The sequence below is a fragment of the Lactuca virosa genome, chromosome 3 (genome assembly GCF_052849685.1).
Source record: "Lactuca virosa cultivar CGN04683 chromosome 3, Lactuca_virosa_CGN04683_v6, whole genome shotgun sequence".
NCBI classification, from domain to species: domain Eukaryota; kingdom Viridiplantae; phylum Streptophyta; class Magnoliopsida; order Asterales; family Asteraceae; genus Lactuca; species Lactuca virosa.
Window position 1 is genome coordinate 78,334,122 of NC_136428.1, and position 23,382 is coordinate 78,357,503.

Consider the following 23,382-nt stretch of genomic DNA (forward strand, 5'->3'; position numbering starts at 1 on the left):
GCGTTGCGCGCTCGGTCGGATGTTCATTCAGATTAAGTAAATGAGTTTAATGCTTATGTTGTCGATGCTTACTTTATATAATATATTATTTATATATTATGTCTGGTATTTTTAGGTTTAATCAAAATGCCCTTTACTCAAAAAATCACATAACCACGTCATGATAATAAAGATCCAATTACTACACATACCATTTATCAGTGTTGCAGAAATCGGCATTGGCGGCTGTTTAATCGGTGATTAATCGTTTGACGGCCTTGAACCGATTACGATGATGGTGTTTAGCGGAAATTGGTCAAAATCGGTCAAACTAGGGCTTGGCGGTCCTCGGTGGTCATAGGCGGAAAATATTTAAAAAATTCAAATTTTTTAATTTTCAAATATTACACCAAAATTTTAAAATTTCAAGTTTTTAAGTTTTCAAATGTTAAAATATTATACTAAAATTTTCAAAATTTCAAATTTTTAAAATTTAAAATTTTCAAATACTTATTTTTTTAGGATATATATATATTTTTTTTAAATAATTTTATTAGTAATTTAGGGTCCCCAATTAATCCCCGATTAAACGCCGCCTAGTTCGATTAATCGCTTAACGTCAGTCAACCGTCGAGCTACCGCTGAACGATTTTACTAGTGGAGGTTCCTAAAAGCACAAAGCAAACAACATTCGAGCATCGAGTTCTAACCAGTTCTAACCTCAAACTCTTACATGAGTGAGACATAACAACAAAGACTTCATTTTTATGACACATGATCCTCTGAAAACTTAAAATGACAAATTTGCCCACTGGAGTATATTTTACTCACAAGAACCAAAACCATGGGACAAAAAGCTTGCAAATCAAGGCTCAAACTTAGATCTAATCATGAAACCATAAAGGTGAGAACTTTATACCTCCAAAAGCTTGCAAAGGTGATGAAAGTTCTGGATCTTCAAGCTCCAAGCCCACCAATCCTCAATGATGAACTTCTCCTTCTCCCACAAGGCACCAAGAACACTCAGAAAGGTCCAAAACAAGCTCTCAAGGATTAGGGCTTCAAAATGACAGGATGAGGGAGTAGAGGCTGAAGGTAAGGGAGGTCTAAAGGACATAAGGCCATTTAAATAGGGTCTAAACCCTAAAAATTAGGGTTTAGGATCAGCGTGAGTACGCCCTGCATACTTCTCATGTACGTCCAACGTACTCAAAAGAGTCCTCGACACTTTTAATGAACTACGCCTAGCGTACCCATAGGGTACGCCCCGCGTCGCAAATATTCTGTACATTAAGCCACAAATGAAAATACCTGGGAACACAAGGTTACAATTAGCCAACAGAGTCTTAATGAAAGTTGTAGCTCTCGTCGATAGCTACACGTGGACATAAAACCCGTTGAAAATAGAGCTCCTATAAAGAAGATATGAATTTTTGAAGAAACTGAAAAATACTCGCATGCGCGGCGCACACTGACACTTCGATGCGGACCACCGAATTTTTGCCACGTGTCATACACCTACTGGAGCCACATCACCCACCCCGACCAGATGCAGGCCATGCAAGTCATGTAACATTCCGAATAAAATAAAATAAGTAAATGTATGAATGAATAAATAAAAGACAAGCCCTAAAACCCTAGAGATGTATTTTTATATTTTTATTTATATTTATATTTTATATTGGCCCTATATCTGTAATAAATTATTAGTGTATTAACGCAGGAGTTAAATGTAATAAATTATGGAAATCAGGGAGTTAAAAGTAGTATTTTTGGACAATGGGGGTTAAAGTGTAACTTTCAGACTAGTTGTGAATAGATTTTTGGATGCTAGGGGTTGGTTGGTAATTTTTGGACTTGTGTTGAAAGGATTTTTAGAGTTAGGGGGGCTAGAGTGTAAATAATGGACTCGAATTGAAAAGAATTGAGGGGGGAGGGGTCGGAAAAGTAAAAATGGGTCACAAGTTTGAGAATTGAGACGGGGACATGAAACTCGTCACCCATCCCTTCCCTTCATCTCATATAACACCCATATCCTTTCAAACCCTAACCCTAATTACTATTCATCCGCCGCCTTGTATCTCCAACGTCCATCCGCCGCCACCCCCTTCCTTCACGCCGCCTTGAACGACCGAGCACCCCGCCGTTACACCCGCTGCCGATGAGCCCGGAAACCCCGAAGCGAACCTTGCACGCTGGAAGAACCCCTTTCTAAACTTTCGTATTTCTGAAAGACCCAAACTTTCATATTTGACAATTGTTACTCCAAAACATGCTACATGCATATTTATAAAACAATATCTTACATTGATAAGGTGATTACAAAAGATTGGATACAAACCGACTATGTTTTAATATTTTACATAACTACCCAAGATATTGTAATTTTATACAAACATAAACTGAAATACAAAAGTAATAGTAAAAACAATTCTACATCCTCCGACAGTATATAACCATACTGGTTACTTATCTCCTGCAATTGTTAAACACTGAGAGGGGTAAGCGGTGACGCTTAGTGAGTTCAATAATAGATACAATATAATGTTATACCATATATATACTTCAATATGCCAGAAGCAAAGAGGAACAAGGAACAACAAAGGCATATATGAATCATGTGACAAACTTTTCATATCAATCAATGATTTGATTCGAAGATATACGATCAATGAGACATGACAATTTCTATACTTGATATACATCAATAAAGCTTCGGCCCAAATGGCACAGAAGACATACACTTTCTGATTTAAACATTTCGGTAGATTTCAGGCTTATAGCCCTGTCTAACCATCTGCCAATGCCATAGAATAGAAGTCATTCTCTTACGGAGACATGCTCTACATGGCCAGAGGCTACGTACCAGTACCACCGTGAATCTAAGTCCTTTCACTGATCACATGGTTAAAGGTATAGCTTTGCTATCATAAATAGCAGGGATAAAAAAACACGGGAAAATAACCCGGAATAATAACACTGAAAAGCACATAGCACATATAACACATAACATACATTTGTTCCTATATATTAAACTCACCGTGAAATAACCGGGGGTTAAAATAGTAATTTGGGCAGCACTTCGGCTCTAAATATAACTTCCTTCGTTGAAAACCGGGAGATTTATTGAAAACCGGGCTCTGCGAAGGTAGAGCTTCAAACCGAAAAGATAAATTTCTCGGGGTCTTCGGGCACTTCGGGGCGTGTTTCGGGCGTTGGAAATAATATCGGGGCTTCGGGGGAGTGGAAATAGCTTAAAAATCGGTTTAGGGGTCAAAATTGGCAATTTTCCAAAATTACTCGGGAAGGCTCGCAGCCTTCTATTTATAGGGGAGGCTTCGGATCCGGAGAGGGCACGTTGCTTCAGCAGCGATGGGCAGGTGGCGTCCGCGGGGCGAAGCAGCTGGCTCGGATGCGAGAGTCATCATGACACGCGTCAGAAGCTCGGAACTGCCACCGGTGCGAGGCGCCTCGACGTCTTACTGGGCCGCATCTTCAGTCGAATCAGCAGCGAACACGTGGCGGACACAAGGCGGCCCCGCATGCGAGGATCCGATGACGTGGCCTATTCCGGACCTTATCCATGCGAGATTTCTCGGAAATTGTGACCAAATCTTCTAAAATCCATAACTTTCGCATACGGGCTCCGTTTTTGACGTTCTTTATATACACGCGTAGGCGGGAATATACTCTACAACCTTCATTTAGACTTCGTCGGCTAACTTTGACTTTATTTTTAATATTATTATTTTTAACAGACCGGGACAGGAAAATCCGTTAAAAATTCATAACTTCTTCATCCGACGTCCATTTTCGTCCGTCTTTTACCGTTATACTATTATTGATGAGAGCTTCGATTCTCGTTTAGGTTGTGTCGGCTAAAAATCACTCGGTCAAAAATTCGAGTTTTTAGCTGTCTACTGCTAAGCTGAAACTTAGAAAAATCATAACTTCCTCATACGAAGTCGGATTTTGGCGTTCTTTTTATCAAAATTCTCGGTTTAACAAATACTACGACTTTCATTTAGATCTCTAAAGCTAAAAAGTAGTTTATCGAAAACTTACTTTTTACGTCATTCGGCGTCGTGCCGGTTTTGTCGCGGATCTTCTATTGGTCATAACTTCTTCGTTATAACTCGGATTTCGATGAGGTTTTCGCCTAAATGCTTCTAATGAGATTCTTTACAACTTTCAGTAATAAAATTTTACTTATTTCAAATTTTATATTTTCGTTAAATTTCAATATTTGACTTTTGATTGGAATCTCATAAGACTTCCAATATTTTCCGAGCGATTCTAAACATAGTTTTACTTCATTTCTAGTAAAAACTATCTGTTGGAACTCAATGCTCATAATTATATAATATTTCATAATATTATTCACTTTTAAAATTACATAACACGATAACTGATCGTGTATGTTACACACGTCGTTGTTGTCGGCAATAGCAAAGACGTAGATTTCGTGTCCGCTGTTGTATCTCCTTCTCCGGTAATGGCGCAACCCTTCCTTCCCTTCGCTTATTCTGCCATTTCTTCGAGTCCCGTCGCCACCTCCGCTCCTAGCGGCTGCTCCTTTTACTGCATTTTTCGGCTGTCGTCTGCCACCACGTGGGTGGCCGTGTTGTATGTATTTTCGTGTGTAGGTGTGCATATTCCAGTGCAATTCATGTGTGTGTGTTTTCTTGACCGGGAATCAAAGGAGAACCCACCACCACCACCGTGAGGTGGTGGCTGTCATGTCTGACCACCGTCTGCCACCACGTGGGTGGTTGTGTGTGTTATTTTGTGTGTGTGTGTTTCCTTTTGATGAGATGTTGTATGGGTGTTCTTGGCTGGGTAAAAGCAAAGAGAAACCCGTCACCACCACCATGAGGTCATGGCTTCCACCTTCTGCCACCATCTTCAGTGGTTGTGTGCATATGAGTGTGATTGGACCAATGTTTGGGATGCTTTTAATATTGGTTTTACTTAAAAACATAACCACCACCACCGTGAGGTGGTGGCTGCTGCCGTGAACCACCGTTGACCACCACCGCCCGAGGTGGTAATGGGTGGTGCCCAACTTATTAAACACTAATTAACCTAAAATCCTAACCTGGAACCTAGTTGGCTAGTATTTGGGTTGGAAACCCTAATTAGGGTTTATAAAACCCTAATGTCATGAAACCCTAGTTTTTGGAGTTGGTCGGGACCCGCGTTAAAACTATTAATTAAACTTGAAATAATACTTAATAATTCTCTACAATTAACTTAATGCAATACTAGACTTAATGGATTAATTCCTTAAGGGGTTAGTGTGGAACACTAACCCTAGTTATCATTTTATGTGAAACCCTAATCGTCATTTCATGTGAGGTGGTCACTGTTGCAAGTGACTATGACCTGTGATCGGGTGTTGAATCAAGTATCTTCCGGTAGGTGATTGGAAGTGAGTTGAAGTTGGTAGAGTTCTTAGGGGGTGTTTGGCTTGTCTTTTTGAGAGGCAAAAGTCCTTTTTGGAAAAGTTACAAAAAGTCAAGATTTCATAACTTTTCCAAAAAGTTAGTTTTCCTTATATCCAAAATCCAAAAGTAGCTTTTAAAATGTTTTTACCAAACATCTTTTACCTTTTATCTTTTACAAAAAGGACTTTTGCCTCTCAAAAAGACAAGCCAAACACCCCCTTAGTTGCTACAGTAGTTATCCACACGTATATTGAGGTGACTTTCGCCTCACTATACCCGTGGGTCGAAGGCACCAATGTCGTCCCACTAGTTTTTATTATTTGATAATAGTAGAGGGATGCCTTAGGGATCTGTTATATCTGTTTTCTAGTATAGAGTATGTTGCTATGATGTAATGATCTACTAGATTTGTATTTTAATATTGAGTATTTTGCTATGCTGTGGTGATCTGTTAGATATGTCTCCTGGAATTGAGTAGGTTGCTTTGTTGTAATAATCTATAGGAATGTATGTATATGTGCTTGCTGGTTATCATCTATGGAGTGCCCTTAGGGATTGTCTGTGGTCATGTAGGGTAGCCTGAGAACTCTTGGTCTAGTCTCTCTTGCATGTTCCTTGTTTGGTTGTGACTCTAGAGTAGGACCATATGTTCGGGTGGCTATCTCACCTCTGGTTACTTATGGTTACACATTATGTGGGGGTTAGCTGGTAGCGGGACTGTATATAGTGAGAGGACTAGTAGGCGGCAGTGAGTCTTTTCATTATACCCATGGGTCGAAGGCACGAATGTCGGCCCATTACTTGATACGTGGTCTTAATAGTTGATGTGCAATAGTGTTGCTAGTTAGCATGTAATGAATTATGTGAAGACCATGGGGGAAGTCCATGGCAATCCAAGTAAAGACCATGGGGGGATCCCATGGCAAACTATATATATATATATATATATATATATATATATATATATATGTTGCATGGTATTATGTGGTTGTATGGTTTGTGATATTTTGGGGGAAACTCACTAAGCTTTATGCTTACCCATTTGTTTATTGTTTCAGGCATCATCAGTAATTACGGGAAGGCAAAGGCGGGATTGTACATACTCATCAACAACATTGAATACTTCCACGTTTCTACAATACTTTGATTTTTAATAAATGTAATTCGTAATAAATGGTTTCTTAAAGATTAATAAATTGGGAAGTTTTACCTTAATAAAAATGAAAATTTTTTGTTGTGAAAATTGGACATTACATGTAACATACACGTTTTGAAATCGTGTTTTAAGTAAATAATATTATGAAATATTATGTGATATTGAGTATTGAGTTCTAATGGATAGTTTTTTTACTAGAAATGAAGTAAAACTATGTTTAGAATCACTCGGAAAATATTGGAAGTCTTACGAGATTCCAATTAAAAGATAAATATCGAAATTTAACGAAAATATAAAATTTGAAATAAGTAAAATTTTATTATTCAAAGTTGTAGATAATCTCGTTAGAAACATTTAGGCGAAAACCTCATCGAAATCCGAGTTATAACGAAGAAGTTATGACCAATCGAAGATCCGCGACAAAACCGGCACGACACCGAATGACGTAAAAAGTGAGTTTTTGATAAACTACTTTTTAGCCTTAGTAATCTAAATGAAAGTCGTAGTATTCGTTAAACCGAGAAGTTCGATAAAAAGAACGCCAAAATCTGACTTCGTATGAGGAAGTTATGATTTTTCTAAGTTTCAGCTTAGCAGTAGACAGCTAAAAACTCGAATTTTAGATCGAGTGATTTTTAGCCGACACAACCTAAACGAGAATTGAAGATCTCGTCAATAGTAGTACAACGGTAAAAAGACAGACGAAAACGGACGTCAGATGAAGAAGTTATAAATTTTTAACGGATTTTCCTGTCTCGGTCTGTTAAAAATAATAATATTAAAAATAAAGTCAAAATTATCCAACGAAGTCTAAACGAAAGTTGTAGAGCATAATTTTCCCTACGTGTGCATATAAAGAACGTCAAAAACGGAGCTCGTATGCGAAAGTTATGGATTTTAGAAGACTGGGGCACAATTTTCGAGAATATTCGCATTGACAAGCTTCATCCGGACCAGCCACGTCACCCTCGCTCCGAGCTGGCCACGTATCCGAAGCAGCTGCGTCATCCAAGTCGTGGTGCGTCCAAGGAGCAACGCGTGTCGCACAGGTGTCCGAAGCGCTGGCACCTCGCATGCGCGCCATTTGTCCGAGCCACGTGCCTTCGCCTCCTACTGCCTCGTGCCCTCGCTGTTGACTCACTCCTCTCGGCCGACCTTCGGACCTCCCCTATAAATACAAGGCTTGCGAGCCTTCCCGGATAGTTTTGGATATTTTGCCATTTTACACCCCTTTTTCAATATTTTCACTATTTTGACATCCCTCGAAGCCCCGGTATCAATTTTAGCACCCGAAACACGCCCCGAAGTTCCCGAGAAGCCCGAAAAATTTATCTTTTCGGTTTTGAAGCCCAACCCTCGCAGGGCTCGGTTTTCAAGAAAACTCCCGGTTTTCAACGAAGGAAGATATATTTAGAGCCGAAGTGCTGCCCAAATTACTATTTTAACCCCCGGTTATTTCACGGTGAGTTTAATATATAGGAACAATTGTATGTTGTGTTATATGTGCTATGTGTTTTTCAGTGTTATTATTCCGGGTTATTTTCCCATGTTATTTTTATTCGCTATTTTAATATCAAAGTAATACCTTTGACCATGTAATCAGTGAAAGGACTTAGATTCACATTGGTACTGGTATGTAGCCTCTGGCCATGTAGAACATGTCTCCGTAAGAGAATGACTTCTATTCTATGGTATTGGCAGAAGGTTAGACAGGGCTATAAGCCTGAAATCTACCAAAATCTTAATCTGAAGTTGTATGTCTTCTGTGCCATTTGGGCCAAAGCTTTATTGATGTATATCAAGTATGGAAATTGTTATGTCTCATTGATTGTATATCTTTGAATCAAATCAATGATTGATATGGAAAGTTTGTCACATGATTCACATATGCCTTTATTGTTCCTTGTTCGTCTTTGCTTCTGCCATATTGAAGTATATATATGGCATAACGTTATATTGTATGTATTATTGAACTCACTAAGCGTCACCGCTTACCCTCTCAATGTTTAACAAATTGCAGGAGATAAGCATCCAGTATAGTTATATACTGATAGAAGATTTTTGAATAGTTTGAAACTATGGTATTGATAGAAGATTTTCGAATAGTTTGAAACTATTGTATTTTGCACTCACATATGTATAAAACTATAGAATCCTAGGAAGTTATGTAATATATAACACTTTGAAATAGTCAGTTTGTATCCAGTAGTTTGTAATCACTTTATCAATATAAAACATTATTTTTATGAATATGCATGTAGCATGTTTTGGAGTAACAATTGTCAAGTATGAAAGTGTGGGTCTTTCATTACAAGTTGGTTGCAGAGCCCTGGTTTGAGTGTATTGGATGAACACTTGTGTGAATCCAGTCTCAAACTAAGATCCGAGAGTTTTTGCAAAAGGTTTTTGAAAAAGAAATTATAATAAAAGAGTTAGGTTAAGGACATGGGCTCGGTCTCTTGTCATGTTTGATTGTTGGCTTGGGATCGGGAACGTGGGCCTTGACTTAACTTTGACTTTTAAGAGGATGTGGTGCGTACAGTCAGCCAGAGGCCGATCAGGAGAGTGGTTCCCAAAATACTTATACTTGTTATGTTTGTTGACTTTTGATTTTCCTGATATATGAATTGTTAGAAAAGCATGCTAGTGAATAAGGTTCTTTTAGGAACTATTGGATAGTGATGCCTGATTCTGTGATGCCTTCTGATTTAGGGAGCTATTTACCTGATATATGTTTTTGATTGTGTGATTGCTTCGTGTATGTTGATTAGTTGTATATGGTCGGATTGGATAGCCCTAGAATGATCGACTTGGCCTTTCTTCATGTTCCTTGTTTGGTTGTGGATTTAAGGCAAAGTCGATTATTCGACAGCCTATTTGATCTCGGTTTGTGTACAACAAGCATGCATAAAAGTAACTGGTGGTGCAGGAGTGAGGGTAATCCTAGGGAGAGTGTCTAGGAAGTTAGTTGTAACTCATAGGAGAAGTAGGTGTAGCACAACTAGGAGTGGCTTAGTGCAGTGACTTAGAACCTTGGGAGGAATTCTGAATCAACTGCGGATAGGTGTGGAAGGTAGTATGTGCCCGTACTACAGAAAGTACAGGATCCTTATGATATTCAGGAGGAATTTTCAGGCTGCTAAGGAACTAATAGGAGTAGGACCTCGTGTGGAGCACTATATTGTGATGTCCAATCTTTTCTTGATATATTTTTAGTATGGCGGTTATTGGAGATTCAGGATCAGGAGCCGAAACTAGAGGCCATGATGGGCCAGGATTAACAGAGGACTGAGTTAGGGAGATCATTCGTGAGGAAGTTGTTTCTTTTGTACGGGGACAGATACCGGAGCTGGTTAGGCTTGTCAAGGCCGCTATGATGGAGTACTTCGATGACCGATATGCTACACTTTCTGAGGTTGTTGTTGTTGCAGCCACCGCGGTTGTTGCTGCCTTTGGGCCTCGAGGAGAGAAAGAGATTTCCAGTATCGGGACTTCGATTGTACGAAGCCCCTATATTTTGATGGGGCCTCAGACCCGATCATGGAGATGAGATGGATTTCTGACGTGGAGGGTTGTTTCTTCATGTGTTCTTGTCCAGATGACCAGAAGGTCAAGTGCACCCTGAAGCTTCTCAGGTTGGGGGTAAGAGATTGGTGGAGACTGGTGACTAGTTCTTGTACTCCTGAGCAGAGGGCCGCGATGACTTGGGAACAGTTCTCAGAGATGTTCCGTGCGAGGTATGTTCCCCTGGTAGAGAGGGAGAGACTGACCCAGGAGTATATGGATCTGAGACAGACGACCGAGTCAGTGACGAAGATCATCAAGATGTTTACTGAGAGGGCTTTGTTCAGTCCTGAGTTTGCTGCTTCAGATCAGGCTTAGATGACTCGGTATTTGAGCATGCTCAAGGACGGATATTCGACAGTTCGTGTCCATCAAGCGCTATGGTTCTCTTCTCTTGCTGAGCTTCAGGATGTCGCGAGGAGGCGAGAGATTGAGATAGAGACCCAGGTGAGGGAGCAGTGTCAGGCTCCGGATCAGTCCCGTCCTGCAGAAAAGCGGTTCAAGTCCCCATCCATAGTCCAGGATCAGTTAGAGGGAGGCGCAAATCTGTTACATGTCGTCGATGTGATGAGGAGGGTCATTTGGAAGAGACTGCAGGCGGAGTGTGCGAGTTTGTTTTCATTGCGATCAGGAAGGCCACATTAGAGCTCATTGTCCTTTTCTCAGTGAGGTGTTGGATCCTACGCCCTTAGCTTGGCAGTTACCTGATGGTCGTTAGGGGACCGTCGGGGTCCCGAGGACTGAGATTTGAGTTGGCAGTTCTTTTATTTAGCAGTTCTTCTAGTTATTAGTAATTTTGTTTGTGTTTCAATTTTCAGTTGTAATTTTGGAAGATCAGTTAAAAGGAATTATCTTATTAGCTCTATTATGATTGAATTCTTATTATGAATGGATTAATTGTCTTTTTCCTCGATCATATGTGTTTTGGAATGTATGAATGATGTATGGATTCAGATCTTACCGTGTATGAGGATATCAATGATTGGCTTTAAGGAATAGAGTTCGAGTTAGTCGGGGTACCGAAGGACTATGAAATTCTCAGTATCTAGCATATTTCAAGTGGGGGAGAGTGGAACCTCGCATCAGGAATACTCTTAGCCAAGATTCAGTTCTCTTTCGGATTTCTCTAGGTTCCAGAATTCTGCGCAACTGCTAAATCTCCTGGTTTCGCGGCAAGATCATTGTCAACTATTGGATTTTCCCTTTGATTTGTATTAGTGTTAGCTGTGCTAGCATCTGTAGGGCGTGAATGTTCTTAGACCCTAGGGTGTTAGGAGCTCAGAATGAGGGTTTGCTTGTCTAGTATCGTCTGATCGGGGGTGAGCCCGAGTGTTGGTAGTAGATAGCTCAGTTGGGCTGTCGGAGCAGAATAAGAATGTGGTTCAGTTCATGATGAGATCAGATAGTTTTCATTGCGATGATGCCCTTTTTGGTGTCGAGATTAGAGTGTCGGCGTTTCGCCGAAAGGCTATGGAACCGATTAACTCTGCAGATTTACGTACATATTGGTTGTTGTGGGAGAGTGCATCATGATGAAGTAGAGGCGAGAGCTGATTTCGATGACGAAATCTAATTTAAGTGGGGGAGAGTTGTAACATTCCGTATAAAACAAAATAAATAAAATAAAATAAGTAAATAAATGAATGAATAAATAAATAAATGAGAAGCCCTAAAACCCCCGAAATGTATTTTTATATTTTTATTTTTATTTATATTTTATATTCTTATATTTTATATTGGTCGTGAATCCGTAATAAATTATTAGTGTATTAACGCAGGAGTTAAATGTAATAAATTATGGAAATCAGGTAGTTAAAAGTAGTATTTTTTTTGACAATGGGGGTTACAATGCAACTTTCGAACTAGTTATGAATATATTTTTGGATGCTAGGGATTGATTGGTAATTTTTGGACTTGTGTTGAAAGGATTTTTAGTGTCAAGGGGCTAGAGTGTGAATATTGGACTCGAATTGAAAATAATTGAGGGGGGAGGGGCCAAAAATGTAAAAATGGGTCACAAGTTTGAGAATTGAGGCGAGGACATGAAACCCGTCACCCATCCCTTCCCTTCATCTCATATAACACCCATACCATCTCAAACCCTAACCCTAATTACTATTCATCCGCCACCTTGTATCTCCAACGTCCAGCCGTCGCCACCCCCTTCCTTGACGCCGCCTTGAACGATTGAGCACCCCGCTGTTGCACCCGTTGCCGACGAATTCGGAAACCCCGAACCCAACCTTGCATGCTGTTGTTACCGGCGATAGCAAAGACGACGATTTTATGTCCGCTGTTGCATCTACTTCTATGGTAATGGCACAACCCTTCATTCCCTTCGCTTCTTCTGCCATTTCTTCGAGTCCCGTCGCCACCTCCGCTCCGAGCGGCTGCTCCTTTTGCTGCATTTTTCGGCTGCCGTCTTCCACCACGTGAGCGGCTGTGTTGTATGTATTTTCGTGTGTAGGTGTGCGTATTCCAGTGCAATTCGTGTGTGTGTGTTTGCTTGACCGGGAATCAAAGGAGAACCCACCACCACCACCATGAGGTGGTGGCTGTCATCTCCGACCACCGTCTGCCACCACGTGGTGGCTGTGTGTGTTATTTTGTGTGTGTACGTTTCCTTTTGATGAGATGTTGTATGGGTGTTCTTGGCTGGAGAAAATCAAAGAGAATCGTCACCACCACCATGAGGTGGTGGCTGTCACCTTCTGTCGCCGTTTTTCCACTACTAGCCACCATCTCCGGTGGTTGTGTGCATATGAGTGTGATTGGACCAATGTTTGGGATGCTTTTGATATTGTTTTGACTTAAACCATCACCACCACCGTGAGGTGGTGGCTGCCGCCGTGAACCACCGTTGACCACCACCGCCCGAGGTGGTAATGGGCGGTGCCCAACTTATTAAACACTAATTAACTTAAATGCATAACCTAGAACCTAGTTGGCTAGTATTTGGGTTGGAAACCCTAATTAGGGTTTAGAAAACCCTAATGTCATGAAACCCTAGTTTTGGAGTTGGTCGGGACCCGCGTTAAAACTATTAATTAAACTTGAAATAATACTTAATAATTCTCTACAATTAACTTAATGCAATACTGGACTTAACGGATTAAGTTCTTAAGGGGTTAGTGTGGAACACTAACCCTAGTTATCATTTTATGTGAAACCCTAATCGTCATTTCATGTGAGGTGGTCACTATTGCAAGTGACTATGACATGTGATCAGGTGTTGACTCAAGTATCTTCCTGTAGGTGATTGGAAATGAGTTGCAGCTAGTAGAGTTCTTCATTGCTACAATGGTTATCTATGCGTATATCGAGGTGAGTTTCGCCTCACTATACCCGTGGGTCGAAGGCACCAATGTCAGCCCACTAGTTTTGGTTATTTGATAATAGTAGAGGGATGTCTTATGGATCTGTTATATCTGTGTTCTAGTATTGAGTATGTTGCTATGCTGTAGTGATTTACCAGATTTGTATTTTGATATCGAGTATGTTGCTATGTTGTGGTGATCTGTTAGATTTGTCTCCTGGAATTGAGTAGGTTGCTTTGTTATAATAATCTATAGGGTTGTATTTATATGTGCTTGCTGGTTATCATCTCTGGAGTGCCTTTAGGGATTGTCTGTGGTCATGTAGGGTAGCGTGAGAAATCTTGGTCTAGACTCTCTTGCATGTTCCTTGTTTGGTTGTGACTCTATAGTAGGACCATATGTTCGGGTGGCTATCTCACCTCTGCTTACTTATGGTTACACATTCTGTGGGGGTTAGCTAGTAGCGGGATTGTATGTTGTGAGAGGACTAGTAGGCGGTAGTGAGTCTTTTCATTATACCCATGGGTCGAAGGCACCAATGCCGGCCCATTACTTGATATGTGGTCTTAATAGTTGATGTGCAATAGTGTTGCTAGTTAGCATGTAATGAATTATGTGAAGGACCATGGGGGAAACCCATGTCATTCCAGGTAAAGACCATGGGGGAGCCCATGACACTTGGTTATTAGACCATGGGGGGATCCCATGGCATACCAGTTAAAGACCATGGAGGGAGTCCATGGCAAACTATATATTTACTATATTATTAAACATATTGCCTATTTCTTGAAAATTAAGAGGTATAACTCTTATAACACCATGCACAATCCTATTAAGCTTACAATGTAAGCGTATATACACGCATGTCATCGTGACTTACGGTCTTAGCTTCTCCTCTGTCTAGATGTTTGGAAAACCCTAATATTTTCCATCAGCCGTCATTTCTCCCAAGTATCTTCCGTCTCCCTCCTTACTCTCTTCAATCTCCCGTAGCCTCGGTTACCACCAACCTCCTGATGTTGTCATTACCTTCACTGGCATCTGCCGTCCGCTTCTATCAACGCCAACATCGCACACCGGAACCCCTAACCCTAAAGTGGCTCCACCATCGCCACCGGACATCTCACAGTATAAAGCAGATCGAGGTGGGTTATTCAAGAGTTTCTTTATGTTCGTACTTTGTGTATGTTAACATGTGTTTTTCGATTTCACGTGCTAGGGCTCAAATACAGGTGTGGTTTATGTTTTTTTCTTAAGAAATATTTATAACATGTTTGATTTACTAATAGTCTCGAAAATCTGCAGCAAACCTTCCGAAGAATGTCTAACGATCTATCATTGGTGTTAGTTCTTGCTGCTTTAACTTTTTAACAAGTCATGCTTCTTTCTTTTTTGTTTTTTTGGGTTTTTTTTCTAATGTCTCTGGAAATATTGAACAAACTAGCCATTTGATGCTCATCTTGGTCTTTCTAAACGTATCCCCTTTCATATCGTTGATTTTTCTGAAATTTTGCAGATCATTTGTTTCCAGGTCTGTTCAATGTCTGTCATGAGCTTCAGTTTCAATTTTATGATCTACAGGAAGGACATTGAGTCTCTCTTTAACTGTGTGTTTGTTTGTTTGTTACACATACAAAAACCGAACAATTTTTAATTGTTAACAGATAATCAAAGATTTAGGACTTTGCATATCTGTTTATGATATTCAGCCAATTGATTGTGGTTTTATCTTTGCCAATGAGGGTGCTCCAACCTACACAGTATGTCTTAACTTTTGACTTCTATCTCTTAATATTTCTGGTTATAAATAATATTTTAATATTATTGACCTTTTTTGGCAGGTAAAATTCAGGCTTATAGTATTTCAGCCCTTTGTAGGAGAAATTATATCTGCAAAACTTAAAGAATCTAACACTGATGGTTTACGTTGTAAATTTTTTTATATATAAAAACACACACACACACAGAGCATATTTTTTTAAATATACTATAAAAAATAATAATCATGTTTATGTCATAAATTGCAGTATCAGTTGGATTTTTTGATGATATATACATACCAAAGTTGCTGCTGCCAAGTCCTATCCGTGCTGAACCTGACTAAGAAAACAAAACAAGTGAGTTGTCAATTTTAAAATTTAAAATTTTCAATTATGTTATTTAGGGTTAATAAATTTCTGTGACCTTTTTATCATTAGGAACCAAGTTAAATGGATATGGACATATAAGGAAGAGCAAGCAGAATATCTCATAGATGGATATGATGAGGTTCAGTATCTTTTAACCAAGTCTATATCCCTTCCTTTCATTATTATACATTGTACTTTGAGACCTTACAATTAATTTATAAAATATTTGTTGTTTTATTGCAGATTAGGTTTCGAGTTCATAAGGTTAAGTTTCCTGAAATCCCAAAAGAGCAAAAAGATTCAAAGTCGTTTGCACCTATGGTGGTCATTGTAAGTTGCTAAAATATTTGTTCGAGTTTCCATATTCCAAAAAAAAATTTCAAATTGAATAAATATTGTTGTATTAATTGCAGGGGTTGCTTGTGTGTGAAGCGGGATAAAAGTATGTTTCTATTTCTTGCATTTATCCCTCTTATTTAATGTAAGAAACAACAATATATTTTTGTTGATTTGTTTATTACATCATCATACTTTTGTTTCTTTCTATCTAAGCCTTTAGTTTTGAATCTTTAGATTTTGAAGAAATCAAATTATGTTGTTATAAATGGGTAGATCAGAAGATATAACAATGGAATTCAATTTACCAAAAGTTATAGAAAAAATATCCAAATTTCCTGTTTGGTTAGATGGCAGCATGAATTAGAGTATTCCAGGTTTGAAAACACCCAACTTATTCCATGTCCATTTCAGGTTAGACTTGTTCATCCATTTGAATCTTGACTTTTTTTTAAATCTTTTTCTAATGTTCATATTCATGTTCTAGCAACGAGCTTCCACTAAAGATAAAGTTAACTGTAAGATATATAACGAGAAGAAGATGAAGGTAATGTTCTGATAGAAATCCTGTTGTATTACATTGTTATCTAGGAACTTACAGATATTATGATTTGTATTTTATTTTTTTACATAGAAAGATGTTGGATCAATTTCATCATCAGGCGTTCCTTAAGCATGTTCAAAGGTCATAGTGCTTGTGTATTTGGCTTCCAATAGGTAAACCCAAGATAATTCATCAAATTTTCTACCAGTCTATTTAATTTTCAATGATTTATTATAATTTTTACATTGAAAGAGAAGAAGTAATTCCCAAAAACTAAAATAGTCACATCCCCCCCCCCCCCCCCCCCCCACACACGACAAGTTTTAACATTGAATATAATTCTTTTTAATGAGTAAATCAGGGGAAATTACTAGGATACCCTCACAAATATCTTCATTGTATTTAATGTGTCTAGAAAACTTCCGAATTCTTTCTTTGACGTCTGCTACTATTTGTATGGGTGAAAGTAACCTTAATTGATTATTGTGTCACATGTAGGTAAAGAAAATGGTGGTGCCTACCCTTATTGAGTCTAGCATGAATCTTGCAAATGATGTCATAAAGTACATCATCGGTAAGGTGGGAAAGAATGTAAAGTTATATCATATGTGATTTTTAATTTGACATCCACTTAGAAAATAAGTAATTCCCAAGAAAATGTGGAATAATAAACGAGTTGTTTTTTCAATATTTTGATGTTAAAGATGTCTAATAGTTTTGTTTCTTAAATGATATGTAGATAAATTGCGTATAAAACAAGGTGTTTAGATAGAGGTTTTTTTAATATGCTTTTTTTCATGTGAACTAAATATTTGATTTGTAGAGACATTTCTATAAATCGTATCACTGATGAAATCTAATACAATATTATGGTCTTTCAAGTTGCCTACCCATTTGGCGATTAATTTGTTCATGCATATTTCTTTGATAAATGGTTGTTTGTGCTTTTGACATAATTGGTTGTTTGTGCTTTTGACAAGAGAATAAAAAACGATAGCACTATTGGTTTATAATTTTTTATGAATTATGTTTTTATTGAAATGGATTAATATTAATTAAAAATGTATTAAGAAGAGAAAATAAAGTAATTATAAGTTAAACAAATGGTTGTGTCGTGTACTACTCTCATTGTTTATCTTGGTCCGTTAATAAATTCAACAATATATTGGATATGGGCCGTAAAGAACTAATCTCCTCTAGAAACAAATTTTTGAAAAACTATTTGCACCCGTCGCTTGGCGCGGTTAAACGGCTAGTGTGTGTGTGTATATATATATATATATATATATATATATATATATATATATATATATATATATATATTACATGGTATTATGTGGTTGTATGGTTTGTGATATTTTGGGGGAAACTCACTAAGCTTTATGCTTATCCAGTTGTTTATTGTTTCAGGCATCATCAGTAATTGCGGGAAAGCAAAGGAGGGATTGTACACACTCATCAGCAACATTGAAGAATTCCACGTTTCTACAATACTCTGATTTTTAATAAATGTAATTCGGAATAAACGGTTTCTTAATTAATAGATTAATAAATTGGGAAGTTTTACCTTAATAAAAATGATATTTTTTGGTTGTGAAAATGGGATGTTACAAGTCAGGTGCGCGGCGTGCAGGTCGAATTCATGCCTATAAAAGGCAGCAACCCCTCATTCGACATTCACAACATTTTATCGAGTTTCTCTCAACTTTGAGCCTATTTTCCCTTATGTTTAAGTATTTGGCGAAGCCGTGACGTCCCTGAGAGTCCAACATCTTGAAGCTAGCCAGCCGGAATTCTGCCAGTGCAATCCCCGAACTTTTGTCTAGGGAATCTCTGTAAGTTTAATTACACTCAATATTATATTAGTGTAATTTATATTTATATTCAAAAATCGTTGTTATGAATCTAAAAATAAGATTTATTAGTAGTTTCAAGTCATTATATTGATTGATCTACTTATGGGGATGATGTCTAGGCTGGAGTTAGTGAGGTGTTTAAAGTGGGATTTCCACACAGTATACATTGTATACCAAACATGCCCCAGCTCTGATATGATCCTACCTGGTTGTTCCTTGCATGATAGATCTTGATGTAGACATTAGGATTAGTGAGGAATCTAGACTATCATTTGTAACATCCCGATTTTCAAGTATTTATCTTTTAATCCCCTTAGTATGATAGTTGTTTGCATTTTGTCCCTTAGTGGCATTTTGGTGATTTTGGCTAAGGACTTAGTATACTGGGCATACGTTATGTACGTTGGGCGTACTTGGGCGGAGCTTAGTACGATGGGCGTACTCCGCATACACAGGGGGTACGTGGTGGATCCTCAAACCCTAATTTTTAGGGTTTGGTCCATATATATACAACATTAACTCCTCATTTCTCATTCACCTTCTGCCTCCATATGGAAAATCATTCCTTAGCCAAACCTAATCCTCTCAAGTGTATTTTTGAGCTTTGGTGTATATTTTGGTGTCCTTGAAAGAGAAAGTTGGAAGTAAGATCATCCTTGAAGAGTGGAACACTTTGGATCTAGGATTCCATCATCTTTTGACATCTTTTGGAGGTATAAAGTTCTGAACTTGATGTTGATTTCAATTAGATCTTGTTAGCCTTATATTTGTGGTTATTTTGGTCCCATGAGCTTGTTATTATGAGTATGTGGTATTCTAATCCTTTTGAGTTGTCCTTTCAAACGTTTGTGAGTGTCTTGAAGCATAAAAATGTGATCTTGAAGGTGATATTTAGCCCATGCATGTGTTAAAGGGTATTAGTGGGTTAAGAACATAGGGTTTTGGACATTAAGCATTTATTAGCCATGCATGACCATAAAGTTGGAAACTTTATGGTTAAGGATGTTAGTTTAAGGTTGGATCTGGAATTTGAGCATAAGGGCTTAAGGAATAAGCTCTTAATGGATGAATGGAGTACATGCAGCTACACTGGGCATAACCCATGTACACCAGACATACTGAGTCAACCAGCCCGTAATTGGGTCGACCCTCATGTACGTGGGGCGTACGAGCTGAGTACGATGGCCGTACTCAACAGCGTTGACCAAGTTTGACTTTTGATTTTCTGACTTTGACGAGGGTTGACCAAGCTTGACTTATAGGTATTTTGGGTATTTTGAGCCATAGTTTAGCCTTGGTCTCTATCTGTTGAATAGGTGACCTGTGGAGGGGCATACTCAACCAACCTTGGACTTTGACTTCTGTTGACTCTGTTGACCGTTGACTTTTCGACCAAGTTTGGCTTTAGGTCAAACTTGAGGGTTTTGATTGGTGATTAAGATTTTATTGATTCTGATGTTAGTGGATCTGCGGGAGCAAGAAGTGTAGCAGGGAGCGTATCGCGGTGTTCTCGGGTTTCTTCATTTCAGGTGAGTTTCGCCTCATTGTATCGTGGATCGAGGGCACCAATGTTGGCCCACTAGTTTTGGTTATCTGTTAGTAGAAGGATGCATTAGGGACTGTATATAGTCATGTAGGATAGACTGAGGACTCTTGGTCTAGGCTCTCTTACCTGTTACTTGTTTGGTTGTGGTTCTAGAGTAGGACCACATGTGTGGGTGGCTATCTCACCTCTGAATATATACGTTCATGCATTCCTTGGTTTTTGATACTTAGTATGTTGTTATGTTGTAGTGATATGTTATATGTGTATCCAGGTATCGAGTATGTTGTTATGTTGTAGTGATCTGTTATATGCGTATCCAGGTATCGAGTATGTTGTTATGTTGTTGTGATCTGTTAGATCTGTATCCTAGTATCGAGTATGTTGTTATGTTGTAGTGATCTGTTAGATCTGTATCCTGGTATCGAGTATGTTGATATGTAGTGGTGATTTGTTAGATTTGTATCATGGTATCGAGTATGTTGCGTTGCCATAGTGATCTGTAGAACCGTATGTTATCTATGCATGTCGGTTATCCTATGGTGGAGTGCCCTAGGGACTGTCTATGGTCATATAGGATAGCATGAGAACTCTTGATCTAGGCTTTCTTTCATGTTCCTTGTTTGGTTGTGGCTCTAGAGTAGGATCATCTATTCTGGTGGCTATCTCACCCTTGGTTACTTATGGTAACACATTTCATGGAGGATGGTTGGTAACAGGACTGTATGGTGTGAGAGGACTTGTAGACGGTAGTGAGTTGTATGTTTGATGTTTTCCTGTATTATGTGCCTATTTGATCCTTGTTTATTTATATGTCGACATATAGTAGTGGTGGGTTGAGGTGGTCCTACTTTGTGTTGTAGGCCAAGAAACCCGGTGCGGGCCGACTATAAGCCGTAGGCACGAAGGCTCTAGAAGATCGGTTGGGATGAGGCGGTGGGCCAACAAATCTTGGGTATTCCAGTCTGATGGCTGATTGGACCCATTACATGTTGGCATTCCAGTCCAAGGGACTGATTGGGCGTGGGCATTCCAACCGGGAGGTTGTGGGCCATTATGCATGATTGTATGTTTATCGTATGGGGTATTTTGGGGGAAACTCACTAAGATTTATGCTTATCCAGTGGTTTATTGTTTCTGGTATCAGCAGTGATTATGGGAAGGCGCAGGCGGGACTGTACACACTCATCAGCAACAATGAGGATTTCCCATGCATCATAATACTCTGATTTTGAAAAATGTAATTTTGAATAAACAGTTTTCTTAATAGTGAATTTATATATTGGGATGTTTTACCTTAATAAAAATGGAAAATTTTGGTTGTGAAAAATGGGACGTTACAGGTTGGTATCAGAGCCATGGTTTGAGTGAATTGGAGGAACACTTGTGTGAATCCAGTCTCAAACTAGGATCCGAGATTTTTTCAAAATGATTTTGAAAAAAAGAATTTATAATAAAAGGGTTTGGGTTAGGGACATGGGCTCGGTCTCTTGTAATGTTCTTGTTTGATTGTTGGCTTGGGATCGAGAACGTGGGCCTTGACTTAACTTTGACTTTTTCAGGAAGATGCGATGTGTACAGTTAACCAGAGCCCGAACAGGAGAATGGTTCCCAAAATACCCATACTTGTTATATTTGTTGAGTTTTAATTTTGCAGATATATGAACTGTTAGAAAATGCATGCTAGTGGATAAGGTTCTTTTAGAAACTGTTGGATAGAAATGCCTGATTCTTTGATGCCTTATGATATAGGAAGTTGCTTGCCAGATTTATATTACTTGATTGTGAGATTGTTGTGTGTATTTTGATTATTTGTATATGGTCGGATTGAATAGCCATAGAATGATCGACTTGGCCTTACTTCCCGTTCCTTGTTTGGTTGTGGACTTAGTGCAGAGTAGATTATTCAACAGTCTATCTAATATCACATTCTGTACAAAAAGCATGAACAAAAGCAATCAGTGGTACGGGAGAGAGGATAATCCTAGGAAGAGTACCTAGGAAGTTAGTTGTAGCTCGTAGGAGAAGTGGGTGTTAGCACACCTATGAGTGGTCTAGTGTAGTGACTTAGGACCTTGGGATGAATTATGAATCAACTACGGATAGGTGTGGAAGGTAGTATGGGCCCATACTACTGAAAGCACAGGATCCATATGAGATTCAGGAATAATTTTGAGGCTGCTAAGGAACTAATAGGAGTAGGACCTGGTGTGTTGAGAATTGTATTGTGATGTCTGATCTTTCCTTGATATATTTTTCAATATGGCGGCTATTGGAGGTTTAGGATCAAGAGACGGAGCTAGTGACCAGGATGGGACAGGTTTGACAAAGGGTCGGGTTACGGAGATCATTCATGAGTAGGTTGTTTCTATTGTCCGGGAGCAGATACCAGAGATTGTTGGGTCTTTCAATACTGCTATGATGGAGTTCTTCGATGACCTATACGTTGTACTTTCTGAGACTGCCACTGTTGCGGCTACCACGACCGTCAATGCGGTCGGGTTTTGCGCTGGGAAAGCTTTCCAGTACCGGGACTTCGACATAGGGATGAGCATATGGACCAGGGAACCGGCCGGAACCGGTCCCAGAACCAGAACCGGTACCAAAACCGGAACCCGATGGAACCGGTCGGGCCGGGACCGATACTATAATTTCGTCAATTTTTGGAACCGGGACCCGGTAAGAACCGGTCGTTGGAACCTGCCCAAAACCGGGAACTGGGCCGGATAACTCACTCAAATTTTGAAAGTTGCATAACTCACTCGATTTAACTTTTTTTTTTACCTGAATCTTTTTCCTACATGTAGATTATGATTTGTAGTTAATTTTAGACTATAAAAACACTTGATTTGGTTAAAAATTGAATGGGTTACAAGCCCCGCAAGGAAGGGTGTCAAATCAGATTTTTTTTTATGTTTCAGCAATTAAATGTAATTTGACTTTGTTGTTCAAATGTGCATAACTCACTCAATTTAACTTTTTTTGACCTTAATCTTTTTCCTACATGTATATTAGGATTTTTAGTTAAGTTTAGACTATAAAAATGCTTGATTTGGTTAAAAATTGAATGAGTTACAAGCCCCGTAAGGAAGGGTGTCAAATCAGAATTTTTTTTTATGTTTCAGCAATTAAATGTAATCTGACTTTGTTGTTCAAATGTGCATAACTCACTCAATTTAACTTGGTTTCACCTGAATCTTTTTCCTACATGTAGATTGAGATTTTTATTTAATCTTAGACTATAAAAACGCTTGATTTGGTTAAAAATTGAATGAGTTACAAGCCCCGCAAGGAAGGGTGTCAAATAAGAATTTTTTTATGTTACAACAATTAAACGTAATCTGACTTTGTTTTTCAAATGTGTATAACTCACTCAATTTAAGTTTTTTTGACCTGAATCTTTTTCCTGCACATATTTTAGGTTTTTTAGTTAAGTTTAGACTATAAAAACGTTTGATTTGGTTAAACATTGAATGAGTTACAAGCCCCGCAAGGAAGCGTGTCAAATCAG

General features: G+C 38.8%; 1 long non-coding RNA gene and 1 pseudogene across 2 annotated transcripts; both read left to right on the forward strand.

The window, feature by feature from the left end:
• The first annotated feature begins 12,787 nt into the window (after nt 1-12,787).
• LOC145163707 (DNA-directed RNA polymerase III subunit rpc8-like) lies at nt 12,788-16,073 on the forward strand (annotated as a pseudogene). The gene is made up of 9 exons (XR_013739718.1): nt 12,788-12,913; nt 13,402-13,470; nt 14,980-14,994; nt 15,128-15,223; nt 15,305-15,383; nt 15,491-15,580; nt 15,662-15,731; nt 15,836-15,922; nt 16,006-16,073. The product of XR_013739718.1 is annotated as a DNA-directed RNA polymerase III subunit rpc8-like (transcript).
• Nucleotides 16,074-16,210: 137 nt separating this feature from the next.
• Nucleotides 16,211-17,902, forward strand: LOC145162408 (uncharacterized). The gene is made up of 5 exons (XR_013739088.1): nt 16,211-16,342; nt 16,416-16,475; nt 16,563-16,645; nt 16,971-17,051; nt 17,883-17,902. It is a non-coding gene; the product is annotated as an uncharacterized LOC145162408 (long non-coding RNA).
• Nucleotides 17,903-23,382: the final 5,480 nt, after the last annotated feature.